The following is a 13,165-nucleotide window of genomic DNA, read 5'->3' on the forward strand; positions in this document are numbered from 1 at the left end:
ACACATGTACACCAAGAGACTTGTGTAAGAATGTACACAGCAAATGCCAAATAACAGTGGAGCAAAAGGATGGAAGTACATCCATACAGTGAAATACTATACAACAACAAAGATGAACAAACTATAGCTCTTAACATGGATGAACCTCATAAACAAGACACTGGATAAAAAGATCTAGACTCAAGACATGCATACTCATTATTTCATTTATTAAAGTTCAAAAATCAGGGGTACCTGGCTGGCTCAGTTGGTAAGGCATACAACTCTTCATCTTGGGGTCGTGAGTTCAAGCCCCACACTGGGTACAGAGATTACTTAAATAGACAAAACTTCAAAAAAAAAATTCAAAAATCAGGAAAACTGTAGTTCTAAAAGTCAAGGTACTCAATACACAAAAAGTAACCTGAGATGAATCATAGATTTAAACACAGAAAGCAGGGGCGCCTCGGTGGCTCAGTTGGTTAAGCGACTGCCTTCGGCTCAGGTCATGATCCTGGAGTCCTGGGATCGAGTCCCGCATCGGGCTCCCTGCTCAGCGGGGGGTCTGCTTCTCCCTCTGACCCTCTTCCCTCTTGTGCTCTCTGTCTCTCATTCTCTCTCTCTCAAATAAATAAATAAAATCTTTAAAAAAAAAATAAATAAAATAAAATAAAATAAAATAAAATAAACATAGAAAGCAGAACCATAAACTTTTCAAAAGACATAGAAAAATAACTTCACAATCTCAGGGCTAGGAGAAATTTTTTTGACAGGACATAAAAAGTACTAACCACAGGAAAAACTGATAAATTCAACTTCATCAAAGCAAGCAAGACTAAGGAAAAATATTCACAGTACATATATCTAACATATCACAGATATGAAGAATATTAAGAATTCCTACAAATCAGGGCACCTGAATGGCACAGTTAAGTGTCCAACTCTTGGTTTCAGCTCAGGTCGTGATCTTAGGGTCATGAGATCAAGCCACGCGACTGGCTCCTCACTCCACACCGAGTCTGCTTAAGACTCCCTCTTCCTCTCCCCCTGCCCCTCTCCTACCCCTCCCCACCTCAAATAAACAAATCTTAAAAAAAAAAAAAAGAATTCCTGCAAATCAATAATGAAAAAAATTTTTTTCAGAAGTCAAATGCTTACCAAAACAAAGCTAAACCAGCAAAGTCCAGACACTCAACAATGTTAACACTGACGATGCTTGACATCCAATCAAAAATTATTAAACATGCCAAAAGGTGGGAAATGTGACCCATAACTAAAAGAAAAATCAGTCCAATGGAAATATATCCAAAAATGACAGAGATGATAGAATTAGCAGACAAGGACATTAAAATAGCTATTACATTGATAACCAGTATTTAAAGGAAAACATGAACATGATGAGGAGTGAAAAATAATAAAAATACCTGAAACAAAAAGAAATTCACCACATTGGATTAACAGAGTAGATATTGCCAAAGAAAAGATCAGTTACTTGAAGACAGAGCAATAGAAGCTTATCTAAAAAGAAGCAGAGAGAGACACAGACTGGAAAAAAAAATTTAATAAGTAAATAAAGCAAAGTCTAAATGACCCACAGGATAACATTAAACAATTTGTAGTATATAAATTTGAGGTCACAGAGGGAGAGGGATGGGAGGAAACAGAAAAAGTATTTGAAGAAATGGCCAAAAATTTTCCAAATTTCAAAGTTCCATTAAGGTCAACAAATCCCAAGCAGTATAAACACAAAGGAAACCTCCCTAGGCTCATCATAATGAAACAGTTGGAAACTAGAAATAAAAACAAAAGTTTTTAAAAGTACCCCCAAAATGGGTGCCTGGGTGGCTCAGTCATTAAGAGTCTGCCTTCGGCTCGGGCCATGATTCCAGGGTCCTGGGATCGAGCCCTGCATCGGGCTCCCTGCTCAGCAGGGAGCCTACTTCTCCTTCTGCCTGCAGCTGCCCCTGCTTGTGCTTGCTCACTCTGACAAATAAATAAATAAATCTTTTTAAAAAATTAAAAAATGAGTAAAGGACCTCAAGAGACATTTCTCTGAAGATATACAAAAGACCACCAGGTACGGGGCATCTGGGTGGCTCAGTCATTAGGCATCTGCCTTCAGCTCAGATCACGATCCCAGGCTCCTGGGATCGAGCCCCGCATCGGGCTCTCTGCTCAGCAGGAAGCCTGCTTTTCCCTCTCCCACTCCCCCTGCTTGTGTTCCCTCTCTCGCTGTCAAATAAATAAAATCTTTAAAAAATAAATAAAAGTACCCCCAAAAAAGAAAGAAAAGACTCTGCAGAAAGAGGAATGAAGAATAACAGCAGATATCTTCAGAAATTATGTAGGCCCGAAGACCATGGGACCACAAGGTAAATGTGCTGCAAAAACAAAATTATCAACTTCAAATTCTACATCCAGTAAAAATTTCTTTCAAATATAAAGTCAAAACAAAGTCATGTTCAGACAAACAAACAACAAAAACGAAGAAAATTCATCAGCAGACCTGCACTACCAAAAAAAACTGTTGAAAGGAAGTTCTTCAGGCTGAAGGAAAAATGATACATGATGAAAAATGGGGTCAACACCAACAAACAAAAGCCCTGGAATTGGCAAATATGTTGGTAATCATAAAAAACTACTTCTCATTTTTCTTAGATAATGAACCATTTGTTTATTTGTGTTTAAGTAGGCTCCACAGCCAACATGGAGTCCAACATGGGCCTTGAACTCACGACCCTATCTTCCAGACCTGAGCTAAGATCAAGAGTCGGATGCTTAAACTGCTGTGATGTGATTGCCAGGATACTGTAAGTGAAAAAAGCAAGATACAGAAAAGTATGTAAAGTATCCTGCCACAAAAGAAATAGATGGTGAGGAATATATGCACATATTTGCTTCTATTTTTAGAAATGTAACAATAAGCAAGCAACTAAATAGTTACCTAGAAAACAAGGAAAGAAATAGTATGTAAGGAACAGGCATATATTAGTCAAATCATCTAAATATACTTTGACTTTATAGATTTAATTTTGGAACCGCATTGATGTTTTACACAATTGTAAAGCTAAAACAAATGAAAAAAAATCCCTAAAACATGAACAGAAAATAAAACAAATGAATATAAATATATTAAGTTACCCACTTAACCACATAAAGCAAAACTATTTCAAGTGACTTTAAAAGAAAGTAATTTGACTGCACATCACTGTGGAAAATATCTAAAGGACAAAAAATGCAAAGAAATCACATGGTTATTAATAATGCTGGTATTTTAAAACTATATGTAAAGAAAATCAACTGGGTAATTATGTTCATGTTAAGAACATATGTTTTTAATGTTAGAAATTTCAAACTTAAGTAGAATCGTAACCTATTAATCTGAAAATGTCAGTATGAACTCATAAACTGTAAAACAAAACCCTAACTATTCACTGACATGACCTAGAAACAATGAAACCCCTAATGTCCAGATCATGTTTCTGAATACTATTTCCCACTAGGAGGAGCCAGGAGTCACGGAGAAATGGCTGGAGCAGGAAATGTACAAGCTGACCCGCAACATTGTTTTTTCAAAAGCAAGGCTGCCCTCATAGTCATGACTGTGGAGGGTCAAACTAAGGATGCTCTCCCCAGTCAAAGATGGGAAAATCTGAGCAGCACAGTAACAGATGCACGAGGTGCTCATGACACATCATTAAAAACAGGCGAACTTACAGTGATGCTCAAGAAAACCATTTCATTGGTCACATCTGGAGAAGTGTAGCCCAGGGAAATGAGTAACTTTTTTAAACCGGTGACTAAAGGGAAAGAATGAAGCATTTTCCCTGCCTTCCCAATGCAAACTGGACCTCAGGGTAACCAAATAACCGATAAAGGGAAGTTCTCCTTATAGAATACGACAATCAGTAGGAAAGAATGGCAGAACTGAAATACTAGTATTTTGTGCTCACTGGTGAAATAACAGTTCTAGGCAATAACCCACACTGGCTACCAAAACCTGAGATAAAAAGTTCACAAGGACCTTTGACGTGGACAAGCGTGCAGACTGGTCCTAAATCCACTGGTAACCGTAACACCACAAGAGACCACCAGGCACTGTATGCTTTCTGACAGAAGTGCACAGTTACAAAATAGGCCATTAAACGACTACCACAACTCCTAACTCTAGGAAACAAACTGAGGGTTGCTGGAGGGGGTGGGGTGGGGGGTCGGGTAACTGGGTGATGGGCAGGCATGAAGGAGGGCACGTGATGGAATGAGCGGCGGGTGTTGTATGCAACTGATGAGTCACTGATCTCTACCGCTGAAACCAGTAATATACAATATGCTAACTAAATAGACTTTAAATAAAATTTTGAAAGGAAAATTAATTAAAAAAAAACCCAACTACCATAATCCGATCAAGCCTCTAATCTAGACTGAAGTACCAGTTTATAGAAACTATACACCAGAGGTACAGGGTGTCAGAGGACCCTTTCCAACAACCCACAGGGATGCAAACAACAAAATCCAAAATATGGTCAATTCTTCAAGATGAACAACAGATTACTTTAACAACTACATTACAAAGTTAAGTCAGGGGCGGGGAGGGGTAGTGTACAGATCAAGGGAATTAAATGCCCTTGTGGAACTTCAGGTTTCTGGAAACCTTAAGAATAGATGTCTGAGAACGAGTAGGGATAACATCTGATGATTACATTTTTAGCTTATGATTACCCTTAGCTCATTAAAGTAACAACTCTGAAAAAAAACCTTTGTCAGATGCCTGACCACCGCCCACCATTTTAAGAGCCGGCAGACACAAAGAGGAGTGTCTCTCTCCCTCGTCTGTAGCCACCAAGACTGTAGAAGAATTCTGCAGCCGAGAAGGTCAGATAAGCAGAACTGCTGGGCAGGGGAAGCCCCCACACGGAAAGTTAGTGCAGGATCCTTGCTGGCATTCAAGACAACACATGTGGTAAGCAAAAAAAAAAAAAAAAAAAAATTTAAGTAGGCTCCACACCCAGCATGGAGCCCAACACGGGGCCTGAACTCAGAATATTGAGATCAAGACCTGAGCTGAGATCGAGACGCAGACTCTTATCCCACTGAACCACCCAGGCGCCCCGTAAGCAAAATCTTGATTGAATGAGCATGCACGTCTTTCTAGAGAAAGAGCCCACATATTTCATCAGCTTCTGGGTTTAAAATACTGCTTGAAGTAGAAAATTACTACTTGTAGTAACAGTTATAAGTAAAAAACCAAAATGCTATGCCATGGTCACTGTATGAAAGCAGATCCCTGGGGCGCCTGGGTGGCTCAGTTGGTTGAGCGACTGCCTTCGGCTCAGGTCATGATCCTGGAGTCCCTGGATCGAGTCCCGCATCGGGCTCCCTGCTCGGCAGGGAGCCTGCTTCTCCCTCTGACCCTCCCCCCTCTCATGTGCTCTCTCTCTCTCTCTCATTCTCTCTGTCTCAAATAAATAAATAAAATCTTCAAAAAAAAAAAAAAAAAAAAAAAAAAGAAAGCAGATCCCTGCCACACCTCCCTCCCTGTCCACAGGTGAGGACAGAAACACTTCTGCACCACTGTCCCCCCAAGCCCCTAAAATGGCTGAGATAACTCAGAATTAACTCAACTTCCCTTCCCTACGCAGCGAAAACCAGGTCACAGCCATCAGTGTCTCCTCCAAAAGTGGCATGAAGCTACAGGCAGAGGTCTCGGGTGGCAGGACCCCTCACCAGGAGTCACAGTCACCCCAGGAGCACAGGGGGCACGGGCAGGACTGCCCAGGAAACAACAACCCCGCCCTGGGCAACTGAACTCCTTCTGCACACAGGAGCCGGAGGACGCCAGCCAGCACGGCCGTGCCTGCTCTTCTGGCCCACCACTCCCGACACTGACCCCACCCCAGGCCTTCCCACAGGCCAGTCACACCCCAGCGAGAGGTGGGGGAGGTAACAGCTCAGACGCATCAAAATGAATCCACGACTAGGAGGTAACGCCTAGCCTGGATCCACGACTGAGGAGGTAACGCCTAGCCTGGATCCTCGACGTAGAAGGTATCACCTAGCCTGGATCCACGACTTAGGAGGTAATGCCTAGCCTGGATCCATGACTAAGAGGTAACGCCTAGCCTGGATCCACGACGTAGAAGGTATCGCCTAGCCTGGATCCACAACATAGGAGGTAACGCCTAGCCTGGATCCACGACGTAGAAGGTATCGCCTAGCCTGGATCCACCACTAGGAGGTAACGCCTAGCCTGGATCCACAACTAGGAGGTATCGCCTAGCCTGGATCCACGACTAGGAGGTAATGCCTAGCCTGGATCCACAACGTAGGAGGTAACACCTAGCCTGGATCCATGACGTAGAAGGTATCGCCTAGCCTGGATCCATGACTGAGGAGGTAACGCCTAGCCTGGATCCACGACGTAGAAGGTATCGCCTAGCCTGGATCCACGACTTAGGAGATAACGCCTAGCCTGGATCCATGACTAAGAGGTAACGCCTAGCCTGGATCCACGACTAGCAGCTATCGCCTAGCCTGGATCCACGACTAGGAGGTAACGCCTAGCCTGGATCCATGACTAACAGGTAACGCCTAGCCTGGATCCACAACTGAGGAGGTAACGCCTAGCCTGGATCCACGACATAGGAGGTAGCGCCTAGCCTGGATCCACGACATAGGAGGTAGCGCCTAGCCTGGATCCATGACGTAGGAGGTATCGCCTAGCCTGGATCCACGACTAGCAGGTAACGCCTAGCCTGGATCCACGACTAAGAGGTAACGCCTAGCCTGGATCCACGACTAGCAGCTATCGCCTAGCCTGGATCCACGACTAGGAGGTAACGCCTAGCCTGGATCCATGACTAACAGGTAACGCCTAGCCTGGATCCACAACTGAGGAGGTAACGCCTAGCCTGGATCCACGACATAGGAGGTAGCGCCTAGCCTGGATCCATGACGTAGGAGGTATCGCCTAGCCTGGATCCACGACTAGCAGGTAACGCCTAGCCTGGATCCATGACTAAGAGGTAACGCCTAGCCTGGATCCACGACTAGCAGCTATTGCCTAGCCTGGATCCACGACTAGGAGGTACTGCCTAGCCTGAATCCATGACTAAGAGGTAACGCCTAGCCTTCGAACATTACAGTACATGTGACATTTCCTTTGAAAGAAGCAAGACGTCAACAGATGAACGGTGACCCTGCTGGCAGGGATGCCAGGACACAGAGCAGCTGGGCCTGAAGCTCCTCCACCTCCAGACCACGCCTCTCAAGGACGTGGTCCTCTTCACGCCACTTTTGGAGGAGACACTGATGGCTGTGACCTGGTTTTCGCTGCGTAGGGAAGGGAAGTTGAGTTAATTCTGAGTTATCTCAGCCATTTTAGGGGCTTGGGGGGACAGTGGTGCAGAAGTGTTTCTGTCCTCACCTGTGGACAGGGAGGGAGGTGTGGCAGGGATCTGCTTTCATACAGTGACCATGGCATAGCATTTTGGTTTTTTACTTATAACTGTTACTACAAGTAGTAATTTTCTACTTCAAGCAGTGTTTAAGCCTTAAGATCCAACAGAGGGGCACCTGGGTGGTTCAGTCAGTTAAGCATCTGCCTTTGGCTCACGTCGTGATCCCAGGACTCCGGGATTGAGCCCCTGCATTGGGCTTCCTGCTCAGCGGGGAGTCTGCTTCTCCCTTTGCCCCTACTCCCTGCTCATGCGCGTGCACGTGTGCGTTCTCTCTCTCTCAAATAAATAAATAAAACCTTTAAAAAAAAAAAAATCCAACAGAATTTGCGAACTAGGTTTTGGACTTGCTGGGGACCCATTACCCTTTTGGAGTAGGGTGGTCTATCCCATGCCTGTCCCACCACTGTATTTGGGAAGCACGTAACGTTGGTTTCACAGCCTCACAGCTGGAGAGAAATTCCGCCTCGGAAGAAATCCCACCTCAGGTCTTACCCATATCTGATTTCTAGAGGAGACTTGGGACTTGGAATACATGCTTGAAAGAGTTAAGATCTCTGGGGCCACTGGGATGGGGTGAATGTATTTTACATGCAAGAAAGATGAATTTGGGGGACCAGAGGATAGAATGTTATGGACTTAAGTGTATCCCCCAAAACTCTTAGGTGGAAGCCCTAACCCCCATCATGACTCTATTTGGAAACAGGGCTTTTAAGGAGATAAAAGGATGGGACTCTAATCCAATAGGACTATTGTCCCCCACACAGAGGAGAGACCATGTGAGGACACACTGAGCAGCCTCACCAGAACCCAACCCTGACAACACTTGATCTTGGACATCCAGCCTCTAGAACGGAGAATCAACATCTGCGGTGCTCTGACAGCTCAAGTGACTCACGCACAGCCTTTCAATCTCCCCTGACCTCTTCCCACCCTCTTCTTCCAGTTGACCTCTCCACTGCCCTCCGCATACAGCCCAGACCCCAAGGGCCCTCACTTCATTTCAACCCAAATGCCAACTGCGGCAGAGCTACGTGAGCTTGTCAGGAGACAACGGGACACCTCGCTCCTGCCCCCGGCCGTCCTTTCTTGGCTGCTCGATTCCAGCATGCAGGTACACAGTACCAGAATCCTTCACCCTTATTCTCATGGGAAACAACTTTACCAACCAGAGCCACTGTTTATGCACGGCTCCTTATGCCTTCAGTCCTCCAAACTCCACTCACTCCCGAAGAGACTCAGGTCGGCACCTCTCCCTCACCCCCTTAAGTGAGGCTGTTTTGTACACTGGTCATACTGGTGCGGCTTTCTGTCACAGTCTGCATTCCATCCTGCGGTCCCTCAATCTCCTAAATGGTTCTTTCAATTTGCATACAAATACATTTCAATATGATGTTTTAAAAATTACACGATCACACAGCATAGTTTCCCTAGAAGATCTCTGCTTCACTGATCCAGCTCTCCCCCCAACTGCTCCTCTGTTTCCCACCTCCGCCCGCAGCTGTACCTTCTCCGGAGTGCTCTGCAGACAGAACCACACGGAGTACAGCCTGCCGCACTGGCCCCTTCCAACTCAGCCAGGTGCATTAAGGCCCCTCCACGTCTTTATGTCTTGAATGTTCATTCCTTTGTATTTCTGAATTTGAATTGCTGATGGGAATGCAAAATGGCACAACCAGTTTGGAGGACCATTTCTGGCAGATTTTTAAAAGGTTAAATACACACCTACCATAGGATCCAACCATACCGCTCCTAGATAGGAATGGGGTAGTAGGGAAGAGGAAGAAATGACACTGAGTACAGCTCTGATCTTTGCAATCTTGGTAATTAATGTTTCACTTACTCAAAAAATAATTAAATTAAATCAAACTGGATGTGAGAAGAACCAAAATAGAATACAAACAATAAAACAAATAAAACTAACTGCATTACAAATGAATAAAATAACTATAACAAAGAAGTAAAGAATAAAAAAACTAAACAACTTTGGAACACTACACAACAAACTTGGGGATGCTAAAGCCAAAAAGAACTAGAGCTGACCCTTGAACAACAGGGGTCCACTTACAGACTTTTTTCAACAAACACAGTACAGTACTGTAAACGTATCTTCTCTTCCTTATGACTTCAATAACATTTTCTTTTCACTAGCTTGCTTTATATTAAGAATACTGTAGGAGCGCCTGGGTGGCTCAGTTGGTGAAGCGTCTGCCTTTGGCTCAGGTCATGATTTCAGGGTCCTGGGATCGAGCCCTCCATCGGGCTCCCTGCTCAGCAGGGAGCCTGCTTCTCCCTCTCCCTCTGTCCCTCCCCCCAACTCGTGCTCGGGCTCTCCCTCTCTCAAATAAATAAATAAAATCTTTAAAAAAAAAAAGAATACTGTATGTGATACAGAAAACACACAAAATATGTGTTAATCAACCGTTACATCATTTTGCTGGTAAGGCTTCCGGTCAACAGTAGGCTAACAGCAGTTACGTTTTGGGAAGTCAAAAGTTATAGGCCTCTTTTCAACAGCACAGGGAGGTCAATGCCCCAACCCCCTTGTTGTTGAAGGGCCAACTATATATACAAATATTCTAGTTAGTAAATTTGTTTTTCACAGGAGTGAGGATTAGCAATTCTGAAACTAATTTGTGTATATATATATATATTTTTTTTTTTAAAGATTTTATTTATTTATTTGATAGAGAGAGAGATAGAGAGAGCAGGAACACAAGCAGGGGGAATGGGAGAGGGAGAAGCAGGCTTCTTGCCGAGCAGGGAGCCCGATGTGGGACTCGATCCCAGGACCCTGGGATCATGACCTGAGCCGAAGGCAGATGCTTAACGACTGAGCCACCCAGGCGCCCTAGTTTGTATATATTTTAAGACTGAGCAAATAAGTAAATATATTGTAGATAATGAAGCCAGGTTTCTCACTATTGGTTAAAGGAATTAAGATTAAGGAGAGGGGGAAGCTAGAATGATTCCTATGATGTTGGATGGAAACTGAAGGTACTAGTGTGAACTCATGGTTTTTATTATACACACAGGCTGACAAAGAAACAGAGAGATCTAGCTCTGTTGAAACAGCCTAGAAGCAAAGATACCCCAATAGCAATAAGCACACCTCTCACCCAGATATTGGTTTCTAAATACCATTCTCCACTAAAAGAAACCAGAGCTTGAAGAATGGGCTGATAACAGGAAAAGGACAAAATAAACTTGGAAAATCTTGGTGCCAAAATGTAAGGAATTAAGGTGCCAGAAACAATGAGGACATGTTGGAAGGGCAGATGCCAATTCAAAGGCACTCCCAATGGCCAAATCTATGTATTTCAGCAACAAAATAAACACTGACATGGTTGACATGATGGGTTAAAACCCACAGAATAAAAACCGAGGTGCGCCTGGCTGGCTCAGTCAGTACAGCGTGCAACTCTTGATCGCGGGGTCGTGAGTTTGAGCCCCATGTTGGGTGTAAAGTTTACTTAAAAAAGGAAAAAAAAGAAAAAGAAAAATCCCTAAGTCCATACTGGTATAAACAATTGCACACATAAATACACTGGAGGGAAGTGACAGCTCCTCCTTACAGCAGAATGTCATTTAATACACGGAGACAGAATGATAGAAACAGGGCACCTGGGTGGCTCAGTTGGTTAAGCATCTGCCTTCGGCTCAGATCATGAGCCCAGGGTCCGGGGATCCAGTCCCGCATTGGGCTCCCTGTTTAGCGGGGAGCCTGCTTCTCCCTCTCCCTCTGCCCATTCCCAACTCGTGTGCGCGCTCGTGATCTCTCACTCTCTCTCTCAAATAAATAAAATCTTTAAAAAAAAGAAAAAAAAAAAAAGAATGCTAGAAACGAAAATCGTTTGGCCAACACCACCATAATAATTGTTGCAAGCAAGAATCATCAATGAAAGGTAAAATTAGTGGAGGAAAGCATGAGAAATAGAACTTTGCAGGGTCTCTATCTCCACACAATACACTTACTAACTACAAAGTTAAAAATAGTAACTTTTCTATCCAGAGATATCTGGCAGGTCCCACAGTAACTAAGTGATCAAAGTTGACATTACCAGTAGTAGTGAGACTATCAAGTATCAATACCAGGTGCACTGAGCAGGGAATATCATCACTTCTACCAAGTTCTCGCCAAAATTCAAACCTGATTTTAATCAGGAGTAAACATCAAACAAATCCAAACTGACAGGCATTCCACAAAATAACTAGCAAGGGGGTACCTGGGTGGCTCAGTCGGTTAAGTGTCTGCCTTCGGCTCAGGTCATGACCCCAGGGTCCTGGGATCGAGCCCTGCGTCAGGAGCCCTGCTCAGCGGGGAGCTTGCTTCTCCCTCCCCCTCCCCACCCCCCACCCCGGCTTGTGCACATGCTTTCTCTCTCTCAAATAAAAATAAAATCTTAAAAAAAAAGAATATCCACCAAGGACTCTTCAAAGACGTCCAACTTATAAAAGACAAGGTAAGACTGAGAAACTGTCTCAGACTGGAGTAGACTCAGACGGCAGGACACTGAGATACAGCACACAATCCTGGACCAGAAAAAGGACAGTAGTGGGACAGTGGGAGAAATCTGAGTAAGCTCTATCAATTAGCTCATAGTATTGTTTCAGTGTGAATTGAAACTGATTGTGATAATCATACCGATAACACAAGATGTTAACATTTCAGGAAACTAAGTGAAAGGTATCCACGAACCCTGTGGTAATTTTTGCAAATTTTTTGTTAAGCTGAACATTATTTCAAAATGAAAAGCTAAAATATGTAGGACATTTAATTTAAAATAAAAACACTTCTCTGACTTGAAAGTAAAAATAAAATAACTAACTATTAATTATAAATTATGAGCTTTTCTCCTCAAGGAGGCTAGGAGAAAACATACAGAGAACAGCCACTGGACGTCAACTCCCAGGACCCTCACTATAGCTTCCGTTCACTTGCACAGCTGTGATGGAGACAAGGCTGCTGAGAACTGCTGCCCTAACCCAGGACAAGCACAGAGGATGAACCTCAGGCCTGCAGTGGAGGGTCAGGCTGACCCAAAGGCTGGGCCCCCAGCCTGCTGGCCAGCTGCCTCCCAGACAAGGGAGTACAACTACATACTGGCAATGATGCCACTTTTCCAAGAAAGCAGGCCAGACACATAATGATTTTTTGTCAAATTCTGCCCTCAGTCACCAGTATTCCAGCTCATTCTAGCAAACACCTAAACCTGCACCTGCTCTGTTGCACCCAACAAGGAATAATCACAATTCAAGGGCCCTCAATAATGCACGTAAGAAGCCACAGGGAAAGCCCACCTCCAGGCGATCGGCAGGCCACGCAGGCCCTGCATCCACCAGTCAGCCGCACCCGCCCTGCAGTTCACAGGGCCTCAAGCAGAGGATGGTGGTGCCTCGTCCAGCAAGACACCATTTGTGCAACACCTTCACCCATTCCCTCTTCATCCCAATGTTCAGAAAGAAGGTAAAAAACCAAGGACGATAAGCAGGTGAAGGAATATTATGGTTTAAGTGTCCGAAGAAAAGCCTGTTACAGGGGCCGACACAGCCGCAGCCAAGGAACTCACACTGATAAAATTTCCGTTCCCAAAGCAAGAACCTATACTGACACTTGTCTTCAGTCAATCCAAAATCATAGAAGATAAGACATTTAGTAGGGATGAAAACATAAAAATACATTCCCTTTTTGTAAAGTGAAGCTCTCTTTCCCCACCTTTGATAGCCAGCAA

The 13,165-nt window shown here is 44.1% G+C and overlaps 1 protein-coding gene across 6 annotated transcripts in view; it reads right to left on the reverse strand.

The window, feature by feature from the left end:
* PCNT (pericentrin) overlaps window positions 1-13,165 on the reverse strand; it is a 124,761-nt gene that overhangs the window by 108,406 nt on the left and 3,190 nt on the right. The window lies entirely within an intron of this gene.

Source organism: Halichoerus grypus, chromosome 1 (genome assembly GCF_964656455.1).
Source record: "Halichoerus grypus chromosome 1, mHalGry1.hap1.1, whole genome shotgun sequence".
NCBI lineage: Eukaryota > Metazoa > Chordata > Mammalia > Carnivora > Phocidae > Halichoerus > Halichoerus grypus.